Raw genomic sequence first — 17,116 nt, forward strand, 5'->3', positions numbered from 1 at the left:
CAGCCTGGCCTTGAAGGACTGCACTGCATGGAAGAGTCACCCATGCTGCAGCAGCTTGGGCATGGATTGTATTGCCCATGGGATGGACTCGTGGTGGAGAGGCTTATGGAGAACTGTGTCCTGTGGGCAGGGCCCCATGGTGCAGCAGGGGAAGGACTCCTCTCCCAGGAGAAAAAGCAGGTGATGAACTGACTGTAATGCCCATTCCCTGTCTCCCTGTGCTGCTGGAGGAGAGTGCAGAGCTGGGAAAGAGGGAGGGGTAGGAAGAAGGTATTTTTAAGGTTTTATTTCACTTCTCATTTCTCATTATCCTGCTTTGATCTTGTTAGCACCAAATTCAATTAATATCTCTAATTTGAGCCTGTTTTGCCCATGGTGGTATTTGGTGAGTGATCTCTCCTGGTCCTTATCTCAACTCATAAACCTTTCATTATACTTTCTCTCCCCTATCCAGCTGTGGAGGAGAGTGAGAGAGTGGCTTTGATGGCTGCCTGATATCCAGCCAGGGTGAACACACTACAGTCTTTTAAAGACCCAATACATAATGTCAGTCAGATGTCCTGAGACACCACATTTGGATACCTGCCTATTCCATCAGCTGCTGCTTCAGGTAATAGACATTCTCTCTGAAGACTCATGCAACACCTGACACTGCATGTGGCAGGCAGTTCAGAGAAACCCTGACATGAAGAGGCAATGAAATGGCAATAATGTGTGTGTTTAAAGAAGTGTATTACACCAGTCAGTACAGCCAGCAGACCCGGGGAGCTATTCAAGGTGATCAACAAGTAGGCTTCTAATTTAGGATTAGCTAACCACACAGCTGAGTGGCAGCTGAGAAGCAGACAGGGTAACTTAGTGTCTCAATCTGCACAAGATGCCAAAATACAGGCAACTGAATCCTACCCAAAGTCTACTGCCAAACTTGTCTTCAACAAGTAAGTGATCATGGATGTTACTAAAACTAACAGATGCATTACAGAAGTAAATAAGCCCCTTTGCAGAGACAAGTCTTTCTGTAAAGAATGATGGAAAATGCAGGGGTTAGGGCACTGACTGCAACTGTGCACATTTGCATGAGCAAGAGTATAAAAACTTGTAACAAGAAACTTAACAGAAAGTGGAGCATACTGACAGGCAGGAATGCAACTCTTCCCTTGCTTCCCTGGCAACAGCGAGGCTGACAGGAAAAAGCTGGGAAAGGAGCAACTCGGGCCACAGTGCATCTTACTGTGTGCAGCAAAACTAATGACCCCAGACTGTACATGTGGCTCATTTTCTTTTCTAACAGAGAAATCAGTCAGGTCCTGTGTATACTAATCTTGCCACTCAAAGACTCAAGGAGAGACTTCATAGACAGACATCCTAACAGAGACCCTAAGTAGAGAAACTATTAATATTAATCTGAAAATTGATGGGAAAAAGGATTGCTAATTTGTATTAAAATGGTAAGGGACATCAATCAGATTACCAACTTGAAGATTTCAATGCTAGAAGAAAACTAAAAGATAAAGAAAGCCAATCTGTTGCATCAGAAACTGTTTGGCATCTCAAAACATTTCAACCTGTTTATAACCCAAAGCCCAAGGGGGAAAATAAGTCTAGTTTATATAAATGTTTGCTGCGTTAGGATAATCTCATCAGAAAGTCTCAATTTATTGTTCCTGTCCAGAAAACAGAGAAAATGGTACAAAAGCCATGGAAATTTCCAACAGCCAGTACAAGCTAACCCAGTTCTCACAGTGCCACAAATTTTCAGCTCAGAAAAGACTCTGAACCATCCAGACAGAATATTGGTTCAGACACAGCCATCAGTTTGACCCAGCCAAGATACCCTGAATTACTACAGAGAAGAAAATGTGAAACTCCTTCATGAAACAGCAAGGTGATCATCAGAGCACTCTTTGTGGGAGGCCTTCCTCATCCAAAACTCATCATGGTTTGAGGTAGACCCCAAAACCTAGTTTACAGGTGGCTATAATGCCTTAGAGATCAGAGGCAGGACACACACCCTACCCAACACTAGAGGTAATATCCTCTTTGTATTTGCTTACTGCACCTGAGAGCAAACACTAACCCACAAGAGCTGGCTGTCCAGTACTGTAACTCTTCAGCTCTCTCCTCTACCATGACTCTAAACCACTTATGGCATCTTGAAAACCGGAAACTTGTATTTCCCCCAGACACTCTGTGATACGCAATCATATCTGTAACAGTTTTTAAAAGATTAAGTGGTCATCATACCATCTTACTCCAGATACAGGTAACTTACATTCACCTTATGCTAAACAAAAATGAGTTAGTCAGCTTTCCTGAAGAAAAATAGCTGAATAGAAGGGAAGCCTAAGCTGCTAGTTTAACAATCAATCATCAGCTTAAAAGTGGAGAAGAGGATTAAGTAAATGAAAAAAACATGACTCAAACTTGACACTCTGAGGCTACAGACTTGTTTGCATCAAAGCTGTAATTGGTTCCTTATTTGTGATGTTGGAGTCTAATCTGAGGTGCTTCCAAGAATCTAGCTTCTGATTTAATTAGTATTTTGAAATTTCTCTCCTATATATTTCTAAAAGCTGCACTTTTTTCTCAATTTGTGCTAACAAGTAGTAGTTACATTCCTAAAATCTCCAGTAAGCTTTGACTGATTTTAAATTACAACATACTCTCACTTTAAGTAAAACATCCCTCCAACTGCTACTTTGTTCTGAAGCAGGAAAAAATTACTTCTTGACTTCAATCAAGTAGAAATTGCATTTTATTAATAGAATTCAGAAAATCATCTCAGTTTTCCTTCACTACCTGTGACAAACTACATCTCATATAATTTGAAGTAGCAAATTTGGTGAAGTAGCAGAACTATGCCTTTTTCTTTGAAATGAAGTTACAGCTTCTGCCACCAACCCTCCTCACACTGTAGTCAGCTGTCTATAATTAACAGCTACAAGTTCCTCAGAGAAGGTGGTTTCAGTGGACTAAGCAACAGGTGTTGCACTCTATTGTTAGAAGCAGATAAAATTCTGCTTTGTGTGCTTTTTTTGTTCTCCATTAGTGTCTTTAAACAAAACCACTGTATTTGACAGCTAAAGTGATGAATGCCCACATTGAAGTCTCAGCCAGTTTTCAAGAAGTTGCAGCTCCCAGAAACAGCTGGGGTCAAATTGCCACCTTCTGTTCCTGAAACATTCTTGGAGTTCTCCCTTCCCTCAACTTTTCCATAGACAGTTTCTAATTGCTTGGCTATAAGATAATGTGGACATACAGTTGATACAGACTGGCTCCCTGCTCACTGGGGACCGGAGTGGGACTCTGCTCCCAGGCACAGAGTACCTGTGAGATCAGGGGTCCTGCACCGGTTTGACAGAGCTCCCTTCCTATTTCAAGTGCAGCTCTCCTCAGTCAATGAATTAAGGTAAAATAATTCCTGAGTATTGGATTGGGCCTACCAAATCTCTGACTGAAGATAAGCACAAAATCTAAGTTTTCAACTGGAGAAAATAAGGTTTAAAGATGCTGTGTCTGGGGGCAAGGTCACGATCAATGCTAAACATTAGCTGAACATGAAAAACCTGCCACAAATTCAGCTGCAGCACAGAGGCTACACACAACTGGCAGGATAGAAAAATGTTATTTCTGGAGTTGAATCAGCAAGGATGATACTAAAGTAACAACAAACAACAGAAAGGAAGAATGCTGGTAAAAAGATATTTTTTTCAAATTGAGCACACTGTGAGGGCACAGAACCAGCATAACAAAACCAGGCTTTTCCCTCCAACTTATGTACTAGTGTTTAGGAACACTAAGTAGAACACACCATAAAATAGCAAATAAGAAACCTTCATCTAAAGAGCTGATGATTCAGAATAACTCGTTTTCCCAGACCAAAGGAAGTTATAAACGTTACTACTACAGGGAAAAAATGTAAACAAACTGAATTAAAATTTGGAATTGTCTCAACTATTTTTACCCAGATAAAGTCAGAAATAAAACAAAGGATAACGCTGGCTTAAAGTGCAAGTTGATGCACTGGTAATATGAAATGATTCGAAATAATAAGAAAGAGTACCTGGAACTGAGCAAAAGCAAAAAAAGAAGATTGCATTTATTAGGAATGGGAATGCTGTAACATCATAGACTCACAACCACCTAGAGGATGGATGGGTGGATCATTCTCTGAGCTGCCCTTCAAAGGAATGTCTTTCTTACCACTTACTGCACTTTCAGGACTCCAGGGCCATTAGACTCAGCAGGGTAAAGTTAGCTTTTGTGGCTCTGGAACCACCCTAAACTAGCTTGAACAGACTTGAAAAGAACAAACTTGCTTTTGAACTTGCAGAGAGCTAACACTTCTGCTCACTACTAAGACTCCTACCCTTTCCCCTTCAAATCAAAATCAAATTTAAAAAAGAGTACTTCAAAAGGGAAACAAGTCCCCATTTTCTAGGATGTCCAAAAGAACTTGTGCTATTTAGGCTACAAACATATGCCTAATACAGTCTAACCCCTGCAAAAAGTGTTGTTCCTAGTTAATGAAGGGTTGTGCTCCTAGCCCAAGGGTCAACCAAAGTCTGTCTAGGTTGCAATGACACACAGCAGAAGCTTAGGTAAAGGTGCTGAGCCCAGAGGTGAGGAGCAGATCTGCAATCCAGCACAACAGCAAAGACATCACATTCAAAAGAGAGAAGGCCCTGGAAATAGAACTGCCTCAGCTAACCCTGTTCACCTGCAGGGCTCTGTCCTGTCCCATCCTGGGGATATATCAGGTATCTTTGTCTAACAGTACCCATGTCTCCCATGCTCCTGTCAGCATGAGATACCTGAGCGGAGGTAAACAGTACCAGTATTTGCAATGACAGCAAATAAAACCACTTCCTTCTGGTGTTAATGTCAAAATTCCTAGTGAGTACAGGGCTGGCTTAAAAACCTTGAAAAGATTCCAGTTACTACTGTGTCCAAGAAAAGAAACAATTTCAAATCCAGGATGGGCAAGTTGATGTTTACATTTCTTTTAAAATACTTTAAATACATTTAATAACTTAAGTTTCACCAGCTACAGTAGCTGCTTGCCCTAGAGCCTACTGTAACCTGTGAATGTAACAAAGTATCGAGAGGCTCAGACAGCAGTGAAATTTGAGGCGAACCTGAGAAGGATAAAAGTTTTCCTGGCACCTTAATGGTACCCTGTGAAGAGAAAAGGCCTCCAAAGCCACCTCCTCTGGTGAACTGCCACTAACAGAAATTTGTGGAATGGTCAGTTTCAGAAGAACCTTGTAATATAACAGCTGAAGAATTTAATTAAATATTAAATTCTTCTCATGGGACTTGGCAAATACTTAGGGTTGCCTGGAGGTCCAGATCCAGAACATCCTCGTGAACGACAACTTCACCAAGCCCGTGGAAAATTGATCCAGTCCTGGCATCTTCAGCCAGTTTTCACTTGCTTAAGGCTCTAAGTAATAAAACCTGGCCAGTTGAAAAGGGGTGAAGAAAAGATGATGTGGGCCACTCTCCCTTCTGATGAGGTCAAACCCCATACCTAACACAGTGGATTCAGCTAAGAGAGAATATTGAGAGATGGCTCTGAAGAAACAGAGAGCTTTAACTGACTCCTGATCCAGGACAAGTTTCTCATTCCTTTTCACAAGCCGGACACACATTTAATACAAGACTAGTAAGTGTCTTGCACTGAATTCTCAGAGGGTCAGAAGGGTTTTCAAGAAAATCCCTCTGGAATCATTCATTACAATTCCCAGGCCCTAACCAGGTACAAAAGGAATGTCTCTTGGGTATATACTCTTGAGCAAAATGCCCTCTTGAATGAACATTGCCCTCACAGATGAAACACTATTCAGAGCAGGCAGATTTAAACACTATTATACACAAGCCTGAAACAAAAAGCAGAGAAAATATTTTCCACAGTCTGGAAAGAAAAAAGCAACATCATATCCAGGACTGAAGAAGGACCAGCAGAAGGGGAAAAAATAAAACAAACATACAAACTAACAGTTAACATGAAATTTTAGATTGCTTCTTGATCTTACCTTGTCTAACAAAGCCAAAGCTACTACAGAGTGTTAATTCATTATTATCTTGTTTGTATCAGAACAGCTGGGTATGGTTCTAAGTGGTCAAACATTGCCCTCTACCAGGGCTACTTTTCCACCTTGGGAACAACATTATCTTGATTTCATCCTTCAAAATGTATCAGTTGCATCGATGTGTTGTCTGGGTGACATGGAAAAAGTTCTCTACCACTTGCAGACAGCTACTTATCCAGAATCAATTCCAGTTACTGATATCAATCTGCACATTTAGTATGCTGATGTCTCCTTATATTCATTTAACACTGCTTTTTTAAACTGAGGTCATTGTAGGAGAAACTGGAAAGTACAAATACCTAACAAGTGCAAAAAATTAGTAGTAGCAATAAAAATTAGCTTACTCATCTCTTTTCTTGATCCAACAGGTGACTATTTTCATTGCAAGAAACTTTTCAAGAAAATCTGGTCTCCTACACTCAAACCCATTTCCTTTAGCCTGGAGGCAAAACAGCCTCCTCAAAGCTGGCAAGCAGTGAAACTGGAAGTGGAACCTTTGTGATCCTTTGGAAGTTTTCAGAAGATGAGACTGTAAACATACCCTTCAACTGAGCATGCGCTACTATGGTAAAAATCTTAGTAAGCTAACTTCTCCCAGAATCTAAGGATAGGAGATTAACCCATACTTCATATAATAATTGGCTGCTGGTTATAACCAGGTTTGGGACACCAAGAGGGATCTGAGCTCAAAGCTTGTGTTCTAATCAGTCTAAAAAGTGTCCCCTCACATCATTTTAATGGTGACTAAATCAAAAGATTATGGGGATACAGAAGCATAGTGGAGTCACAGTATTAGTAATTAAAAATGAAAAAAGTGCTATTTACTAGGAAAAATTTAAATTTCATAATTTGATTTTATTTGGTTAAATAGAAACAGACTTGTAACATTCTAGTGATGTACTGTATAGATGTATAGTTGACTAAAACAAACGCAAAGATGGAGTATGACACAGTATGACATATTTCATTAATGGGAAACACTCCAAAAACTACCAGTTTAACAAAAAAGACCCACAAAACAAAACCAAAACCACAAAACACTTGCTCTTGAGATGAAGTATGAACAATCTTTAACAGTTACAGACATAGATGTAACTTTAGTGTTACACTACCACAGATGGCTTTTCAAAATTCATTTTCACATTAGGAGTTGTGACAAGCAATTTTTTCATTCTAAATATTTTTCCAGAACAATGCCTGAGAAGACATCTCTCAAATTCTTGCTGAACTCTTGATCCTTTAATGGAAACACGCTTTGGATAATGGCAATTGTGACTCAGTGCTGACAATGAGCAGACCCTTTAAATGCAGAGCCCTTGACGTTATATATATATATATATATATATATATATAAATTATATATGTGTGTTAACTACACTACACACAGGTTCCATTTCCTCTCTTCACAGAGTTTGTCATGCACTCCCACCAATTCCATTCCTCCTCATGTACTATCCTTTCCCTCCTGAACAGAACTGCCAGCCCAGTTCCCTGACCTGCCTCCACAGGACCCCTGCCTTGTGCTCTTTATGACCCTCAACCAAATGGAACCCCCTGTCTTTCTTTCTTTTCTTTTTTTCAGAGGAGAGAGATTCAAGAACTATTGTGATAAATACAGGCTATGTGTGATCCAAAGATTAGAAATACAAAACAGTAAGTTCTGGCAAAAGACAGACCTCTTTTATTATAGATTTTGTTGCTGGTGATAGGAAATAAATGTAAGCAGTGGAAGGAAAGTGAAGCTCTGGTGGCTCATTAACATTAGTTATGTTGTTTCAGTTATCCTGAAAAAATGCAGTGTTAGGTCTTCCCCAGCACATCAGTGATACATGCATGAGGAAACAGATACTTTGCACCCCAATCAGAAAAAATCTCTGCCCATATCTATCAAATATATGCCAAAAAAAGGGCACTCAAACCCACACACTTCCTTTATAAGACCAGCTCTCCAATGGAGTAACGCCATAAGAAGATGTGGGGTGTGGGGTGAAGGACTGGACATAATTGATGGGAGTTTTTCAGTGTTTTCAAAGACTAACAAATCAATAGCCACAGATTTTGGGCAGGCCAAAACAAACTGTCTAGATAGAGCATGACAGGTGCACCTTTCCTAATGGCTAGGGACCCAGTCTTGGAATAGGAGGATCTGCTTCACTATGGCTTGTTGCCTAACCTTCCCAAGGTCATTTGTCATGACACTTTACAAACAAAACACATAATATTTGATTCACTTCCCACATTCACACCAGTGTAAACCAGAGTTAGAATGACGTTTATAAAGCCATGGAGGAAAATCAAACCTTTTCCCCCAGAGAAGAGGCTGATGGTGTTAAATGCTTATTTAAACTTGGTCCAGCCATTAAAAGACCTCTGACCAGGTTTTTCTGCAAGTAAAATTACAAAGTTTCTTTACAATTTACTATCTTAAATCAGAATTTATGATTAGTCAAATTTATTATTATTTTGATGTAATTCTTGGGGAACAAGGTAGGTTGAGCTGGCAAAAAGATACATAAAGACTTTGGCCTCCAAGCTGAGCAGCCTGAGCAGAACCCAAACTGAGTAACATGGCTGAAAAGTTGTCTGCAAAGAAAAGGAAATCTGAACTGTTCTTTCCCCTCAAAAACTACAAACAAGCAGGCAGCCTCAATCCTGTTCCTAGCTGGCAGCAATAGGAATCTTCGCAAAGACTGGCAGGAGTAGAAACCTCTCTCTCTGAGTTTTTTTTAGGTCAAAGCTAAGGTTCAGCAGCTGGAAATCAGTACTGGAAATCTTACACTGCTGCTGACTTTCTAGAAAAAAAAAGAGATTTCATTCAGAAATCTGACAGTCTGGCACTGTTTATATAAGCAGCAGTGTCACGACAAAGCCTATACAAAACCTCCTTATAGTTAGAAAATGGCTTAAATGCATTAGTATTACTTCATTGGTGTAGACTGCTAACCTGAAATTACCACATAACCCAGGAAGACCTTACTCCTGTGCAGCTCGATGCCACTGGTCAGCACAAGTGAGATATACCACTGTATGTTCCCAGACAGAAGCACAGCTCAACCACTCCAAGCTATGGCAGAGCAAACAGCCTTCCTTGTGCCTTGCTACACTGCAGCTACTCATACACATCCCTCAGTACTGTTCAAGCCAGTATTGCATGCAAGGAGAGGGGCTACAACAGCAGCACTTGATCTACTCTTTTGTACAGCATAAACTTTTTTTTAGTACCATGGTAGTTGCACAGGGAGCATTCCAAACATGGCTTGAGAAGCTTACGTCTTGGTATTCACAGAAACAGCTTGCTGGCCGTAAGGCAACACCAGCCAGATACACTGCAGGGAGATTTTTTGCTTGGGTATCACTGACTTGTCAGGTGGGACCCTGAGCACTACAAGGCAAACAGCTTTGCTGCAGGATTCACCCTCACAGATAAGCCCAGGCAGCCCGCACTTCTCCAGGAAGGCAAGGCTGTGACTTCCAGGCCTGGCTGTAATCAAGACGAACTTTTTCCCACCAGACACCTGAACACTGGGAACGTGCCACCCAGCCCATGAGAAGCCTGGACTAGGCAACTTCACCGCAATGTGTCTCTGGGTCCCACCTCAACGACGGCCCCCAAACCCTCGTGCTGGGCGAGGGCCGGTAAACGGCTCTGCCCATCGCTGGAAGAGATAGATGCCGACATCCATTTTGGGAGTGGGAGAGCCCAGCACCGATGGCAAAGTTTGGGGCTCTGTCCGAAGTTTGGGGGCAGCGCAGGACGTGCACAGAGAGGGCTGACTAGCACACACGTACAGACACACGGCGGCTCAGCTGCGAGGTCCGCGCCGCTGACCGGCCGAGCAGCGCCGGGCGCCCCTCGCCCCGCCGGCGGCGGAGCGGCCACCGTGCGCCCCCGAGGCCGCGCACCGCGACAGGCCCGGCCGGGACACAGGACGAGGAGCAAGCTCGGTCGCACAGAACTCCTTCCCGAGGACTGGGGCAGGGCAGGCCCGGCGTGGTCCCCGCCGAGCTCGGCCCCGCCGCACGGCCCGGCCGCGGCCCGGCCTTGGCGCAGCGACCGCCACCGGCAGCCGGATCCGTGTGCGGGAGCTGCGCAGGGGATCCAGAGGGGTCTTCCCCGGCCCCCGGGGGTGGCAGCGCTGCCCACCTGTGCCCCTGCCCGCCTCCTGTGCCCCTCGTCGGGCGGGCGGCTGGCGACGGACAGGTCCCCCCGGGTGTGGATGGCGGGGTCGGCGCCGCCGCCCCCCGCCGGAGCGGAGCGGGCCGGCGGCGCCGTGGCGCAGGAGCGCCCGCACGGCCCCGGGGAGACGGGGGGCGCCGGGGGCCGGCGGAGCCCTCGCCCGGGAGCCGCCGCGGCGGCGGGAGGAACGGGAAGCCAGGACAGAGACTAGGACATCGCGGCTGAAGCCGCCCCCTTCCCTCCCTCCCGGTTACCTGCTTCCCGGGGACACTTTGGAGACGCCTCCAACATCGGCAAACACTAAAGAGAACTGACCCCGCCGCCGCGGCGGCCGCCGCCGGCCCCAACCACTGCGCCCCCCCCCCCCCCGCCCTCCCGCCGGCGCCGCCGCCCCGCCCCGTCGCCCCCGCGCCGGGCGTCGCCCCCCGCAGCTCCCCTCGGCCCCCCCTCGCCACCGCCCCCGCCGCGCCCGCCGCCCCCGGGGCGCTCCCCGAGCGCTCCCGGCGCCGCGCTCCCCCCGCGCCCGCCGCGCGAATGGCCCCGTCCGCGGCCCGGCCCCGGCCCGGCGGCGCCCCCAGCGGCGGCGCGGGGCCCTGCGCCCTCCGCCCGCCCCCAGCCCCGGCGGGCCCCGGCGGGCCCCGGCACCCCGCGCTCACCTGCCCGCGCCGGGCCGGGCCGGGCCGGGCCCGGGGCCGGGGCCGGGGCCGGGCTTCCACACGGCGAGGCCTCGGCACCGCGGAGGAGGAAGCCCCAAGCCGGGGAGCGCGGAGAGCAGCAGCGCGGGGGATGTGCCGGTCCGTGAGTGGGGCTGAGATCGGCCTGGCGACTGTGCTCTGCCTACTCTCAGCTGCTCCCGAGAGCCGCGGTCCGCACCGCTCCTTGCGCGCCTGGAGAGAGCGGGCTGCGGGACTTCAGGCAAGGAAAAAGGCCGGCAGAAATACGGGAAGAAGGGGGCAGCCACCGCAGCACACCAGAGAAGAGGCTTGATTTTATTTCCCCCATCTGCTGTTATCTCACTCTAGCTTGGACCACTAACTCTCCAACGTATTTCCCCTCTCACCTTTCCCCTCCGAGAGAGCTGTTTTCAGAAAAAGGTAAAAACTCATAAAGAAGATTTCTGTTAATATTTTCTTCTGTTTGGAATTAGGCAGATCACTGAAGCAGTTGCTGGGAGCTGCCTGGAGGGAGACGAAGGCCAGGGAGTGCAGCTGTGGAGGTTCAGCCATGGAGGTTCCACGGTGCATCACTGAAACCTCCTCCTGCCCCAGGTGGGCACAAACCCTCCCCTCCTTACACAGGGCTCAGCCACATAAAACCTTGGATAAATTGCTGTTTCTGTGCCTTTCCAACCAAAACCAACTGTCTTTGGTTTTGCCACCATAAATGTATATATCTTGTTGCCATGTTTCAGGTTCACACATCCCTTACAGAAGGCAGAACTAGACAGAAAAATGTAAAAAAAAAAAAAAAAAAGGCAGAAATAAAAAAAAGCTTATGCAAATTGAAATTAAAGTCTAAAATACTTCCTCCTCTAAATTAGAAATTAATAGACGAATAAAAGAGAAATCAAAGAAATCAATTTCTGACCATCTATGGGATTAAAAAGATAACATTCAAATCTTTATCACAAAGTAATCAGAAGTTTATTGTTCATTAGTAAAAGATTTCTGAGTTTAATCCACAATCTAACTTATTTTGTAAAAATCTGTTTTCCTGATTGGCTCAAGTAAAATAAACCACAAATTTTTAAATCTATGCAAAAGCCAGGTAGAAGCACCAGAACTTGAAGCAATCATGTTCCTACCTGATTTGCAAGAGTGCAGTAAAAAAATTCATTATGCTCAGAAACTAAACTAGATTTTTGAGGAGGCAAAGATCTATACCTTTTTGCTACACAACTAATTTTTAATGAATCTTTTCATATGAGAGTTATAACATTAGTCATAGCAAATGTAATTTTAAAAAACAACAGATAAGTCAGGATTAGAATGAGTCTAAGAGTTCATACTGCCTGCAGTATCTGCTATTATATAATTATTTTTTTTAATTATTACTTGATACCAAGAGGTGGATCAGTTCTGAGCAAAAAAAAAGGATGTAGCCTGACACAATTCCCAAGCATAGTGGAGGAACACTCTAAAAGCACACAGCCCAGGTGAATTTTGGTAGTAAGCTTGCATACTGTAGATAATTTACACACCAAATACACATCATGACACCTAGTGGCAGAGCTGCATTGTGAGTATCTAAGTGATAGCAAGATTTTATTCATACTAACACAACACTAATATGACATTTACAACTTGTTGAAACTCATGTTGGGAACTCAGCATTTGCTATGAGAGTTTTATACATACCCTGTATTCAGCAGTGGTAGCTCGTTAATTCTCCCCTTCTCTTTCCTCCATCGTTTTGTTTTCTGACTCCTTACCCCTTAATTTAAGAACTGAGGACAGAAATACACTGTATAATTCAATTTCTTTTGTAGTCTTCTGATTTAATGTAGCAATGGATAATAATGCAAGTACTTTTCATTAGGCTACTACGAATTTTTGCATGAGCAAAGTTCATCCAGATGCTGAATTGTGATGGTGCTGTCCATAGAAGTTTGTGGGGTTTTTTTCATTTGCTTGTTCTCGGTTTTTTTCCTTCATAATTTTATGTCATGTCATTTTAACTTTACTTACTATGAGTAGTTTGAAGAACAACCCTACAGCATAGCACATACGTAGCATCGGTGCACTCAGAGAAAAACGCATCTAATGAACGCCAGCATCAAATTATGAGAGGGCTTTTGTGAACTTTCTGCAGTAGACAGGTGTAATTCCAGCAAGCCTGTAAAATCTCCAATCTCTGCTATTATTTCAATAGTAACATTTTTATAGAATTGCTATTACTAAACACTAAAACTTTAGTTTAAAAACATATCTTGAGATACATGTATCAACTCAGAAGTATCTTGATATACATCTTGTGGTGCAAATGGAAGGTAGCTGGAAGAAAACTGAATACAGAAGAGCAGATTTTATCCCAATACTTACCATGTATATATACATGTTTTATAAAACAAAGGTTAATATCTTTTATAATAATTTTAAGCCATTGGCTGTATTTTGCTTTTATGATGTTTCCTATAAAGTGGAGCTTTACTTATATGAACAACTAAATTGCATTACTAGTCACTTCTTTAACATTTACTGCACCCTTACGTTTGAGGGTCTTTTTCCTGCTACTGCTGAGGTACAGGATAAAGACTACTCAGTATCTCCAGTAAAAGCAGCTTAATACAACCTAAAAACTTCTTAGGTTTTGAAAACAAAATGCATAATTTGTATGTACTTTTTCACACTGCTCCATTAGTAAATAAGAAGAGTGTCATAACTTGCATAACAGTCTAGTTTCAGGATGCTTTTAATAGAAGTAATTAATTCAGTATGCAGTTTGAAAATAACAAAAAGCCACATTAATGCCTAAATGCCTGCATAAATACCTAAGTGGAGGAAAGGATAGAGTTATTCTATTTGGTCTGTATACATGAGTGCAGGACACTTGAAGCTACTTGGCCTTGTCATTGTGAACCTCAGATTCAGAAAAAATAAATCAGCACTTTCACACTGACTTGCAAAAAATCAGAATATTCTAATTTTTACTAATATATTTTATTATTAGAATTGTAGTTTCAACAGATACCATCAAGAAATTAGTTTCCACCCCTCAATACACTTTGGTGTAACAAACCAAAAATAAATCCCAAAAAACCCCCACCCAACTGTGTATTTAAGGAGATTTACAGAACTGATTGGAAAGGAGTTCTGAAGGTCTGCTCCACTACCCTCCCTGCCTCCTCGAAGTATGACCAACTTTAAAGCTGGATCTGACCTTTGAGTTAGCAGGTTTCTTGGTTTCCTTTAGAAAACTTCCAAGACTGGATGTTTTACAGCCTCTTCCAGAATTCTGTTTCAGAGTATTAGAAAGTTTCTTTGTAGCTGTACTATTTATTTATTTAAGAACTTGCATGATATTTGATACTAAAGTTAAAACCATAATGAAGCTAATAGAGTGCTCATAAAATACCAATAAGAAGTGAATAATGCATTATTTACATTAGTCAGTCATTCAACTGAATAAAAGCCTCTAATAGCTTAGTACCAGAAGAATGAGTCACTTAATTTTTTAATAGTATTTTTTCAATCATTAAAACCAAAATGCAGGACTTTGGGATTACATTTGATTAAAACCCAATATTTTTAATGAACGTACGTCTAGTCAGACCACTGCTCTCCCCAATTACAGGTGCAGAACTGTGACTATAAAAATATATCTTTAACTACAATGCATGACAAATTACTAAACCAATTTATCACGGTAGTACATGGAATGAGAGGCATGAACAAACCAAGACAAAACAAACTACAAGTAAATACTGTGAAGAGTTTTCTCGGGTAATGGAAACCATTTACTCTTCATGCTCCAACGAGGACTCACAGGCAATGAATTTTAACAACTCACATTAACACACTGTCTTTGATGATTCATGTCTAAAATGTGAGTTCCCTAAAACAGATGAATCATACAATCACTTCAAGAATCTAAATTAAGTGAACTAGAACTTGCACGTATCAGCATATATTGAATTCCATCACTGTTGGTACAAGGACACTGAGAAACCTCCAGGTCCTCATCCCTTTAACAAGTATCATTTTTTTAGAACACAAAGTGAATCCAACCAAAAAGATGTGCTGATTTTGCAATTACCAGCCTTCATCTATGTATCCTATCATTGGGGTGTCAATGCTTTTTCATTATTAATTGACCCACTGCCCCAAATTTAGATTGCTTTGCAGGTAGCATTGTATTTCCCAGCAATCACTTGCTGCCATTGCTTTCATATGTCCATGCTAGGAATAGTAAAGCCATATGTAAATAAATGCTTTACCCTTCTGATAACACTAGTGAAACTTTAACTAATGTTAAAGTTTTTTTTTTTACTACTGGTAAATTACTTTAGGTAACTATTAGACCTTTTACTGTACATTCAGAAAACTTCATTAATTATCATAGTTCCTGTATCCAAAACTGCATAAAAGCCCCAAGTCCCTAGTTTTAATTTGTACATTTAATTTGTGACAGATATTTCCACAATTTCCCATTTATTTTTGACACAAAGTACTGTAAAAGCTTTCTTTTGTAAGGTACAGACATCTCACTGTACAACTACAGAAAATATGATATTGCATATTTATGCCTATTTAATTAATATGTGTAGTTACTGCGTACACTTTATGTATATGCACAGATGCTTCATACAAGTACATCACCCATTATGAACACTGGAAGCTTCTCAAATGTCCTATGTGATTTCCAGATTTAAAAAACTCAAACAAACAAACAAACCAAAACAAAACAAAAAACCCCCACACCAACAAGATTTGGATTACTTCTTTAAAGCACAGAGCATATAATGGCAGAAGAAAACCAGGAAAATTCAGGTCATCCAGGGATTCACATCTTGTGAGTACAGCAATGAAGACAAAGGTAACTACAGTTTGCTAAATCAGCAAGAACAATAACAGAACTAGCAACCTGAAGATCAATTACAAAGCACACAGATATTTAGAAATGGCCCATTTCTGCATTAGTAGGCATTGCTACCTGATGAGACTACACTGGCTTTGCTCAGGAGAGAAATGTGAGAAAGCCAAAGTGTAATTACAGGTCAAGGAAGAAATAGATTCTATACCATGAAATTCCTGTTTACAAGCCTGGGGTTTTTGGGGGTTTTGCTGATAACGTTGTGACTACATAAAAGGCCTTCTGACAAGTCCAAACACAATGCTATTTCCTGATAGTGTTGTATGAGAGGATCACACACATCTTGAAATGCTTTGGATTCTCATTAATGCCTCTCAGTGCAGGCAAAGATTACAGCAACACTTCAGACATAACCAAAGTGACACCAGTAATGTGACCAGTTTGTACATTGTGTCCATACTAGTCATATTTATCTGTAGTCATGCTCATGAGAAAATGTACCTAATCATACCTATTGCCACCCTTAAAAGCAGCAGATTAGATCCCAGAGAGAGCAGGGATTAGGCCTTTTACATCTTGAAGCTAAGGCCAGTGTTGGATGTGAAAATTAAGTATTTTGTTTTTCTTTTATCAAATGTGTATATAAATCAGTAATACACTGGGTTCCATAGTGAACTTAAAGTGCAGAAAAGAATCAGATAAAATCAGATAAAACTGTTCTAAAATTTTCAGATCAGTCTGTAAAGATGCAGTGCCCTGTAAATTGTTTATGCTTTGTCTTAACATGGCTTTGAAGAATCCAAACATTGTCAGACACGGGGATGTTTCCCTAACTTCTGTGAAGGCATGTGGGCACTGTTAGTGTTTAAACTTTCAGAGAAATTCAGAGATCTACAGATCTGCCACAGACCTTGCCTTTTTAAGCATTTTTATTTATTGTTCCAGGTATCCTATTCTCTCATTAAATAAACACTGAACTTCTCAAATTATGTGGGGGTTTACTCTTGCTTAGATTGTCAAATCCAGCAACATTCAACTATCACAAAACTAGGGCTTTTGGTAAATTATTGAATGGCTGGGAAAGGTCTGGCTCAGTGATGTTATACAGCAACATTTTAGCAAAAATATCCAGTTAGTGCATTTGTGTTGATTATCGAAATATCCTGGAGCTCCTCTAACTCCCAAACCCCCATTATCCTGGCATAGTTAGGACATAATGGTAACTGACGATTTGGTGACAGCGCAGGATAAGGTGGGAGAGTTTTATTTTATCATAAATGGGAGAATGTTGCACTGACTGTTCATTATAAAA

The 17,116-nt window shown here is 42.3% G+C and overlaps 1 protein-coding gene across 3 annotated transcripts in view; it reads right to left on the reverse strand.

The window, feature by feature from the left end:
• Window positions 1–10,626, reverse strand: part of STAU2 (staufen double-stranded RNA binding protein 2) — a 171,170-nt gene extending 160,544 nt beyond the window's left edge. For all 3 annotated transcript variants that reach the window (XM_059474272.1, XM_059474256.1, XM_059474238.1), the window contains exon 1: window positions 10,527–10,626. The gene's annotated coding sequence lies outside the window, so the exon portion shown is untranslated. The remainder of the gene's footprint in view (window positions 1–10,526) is intronic.
• Window positions 10,627–17,116: the final 6,490 nt, after the last annotated feature.

The sequence above is a fragment of the Ammospiza nelsoni genome, chromosome 1 (genome assembly GCF_027579445.1).
Source record: "Ammospiza nelsoni isolate bAmmNel1 chromosome 1, bAmmNel1.pri, whole genome shotgun sequence".
NCBI lineage: Eukaryota > Metazoa > Chordata > Aves > Passeriformes > Passerellidae > Ammospiza > Ammospiza nelsoni.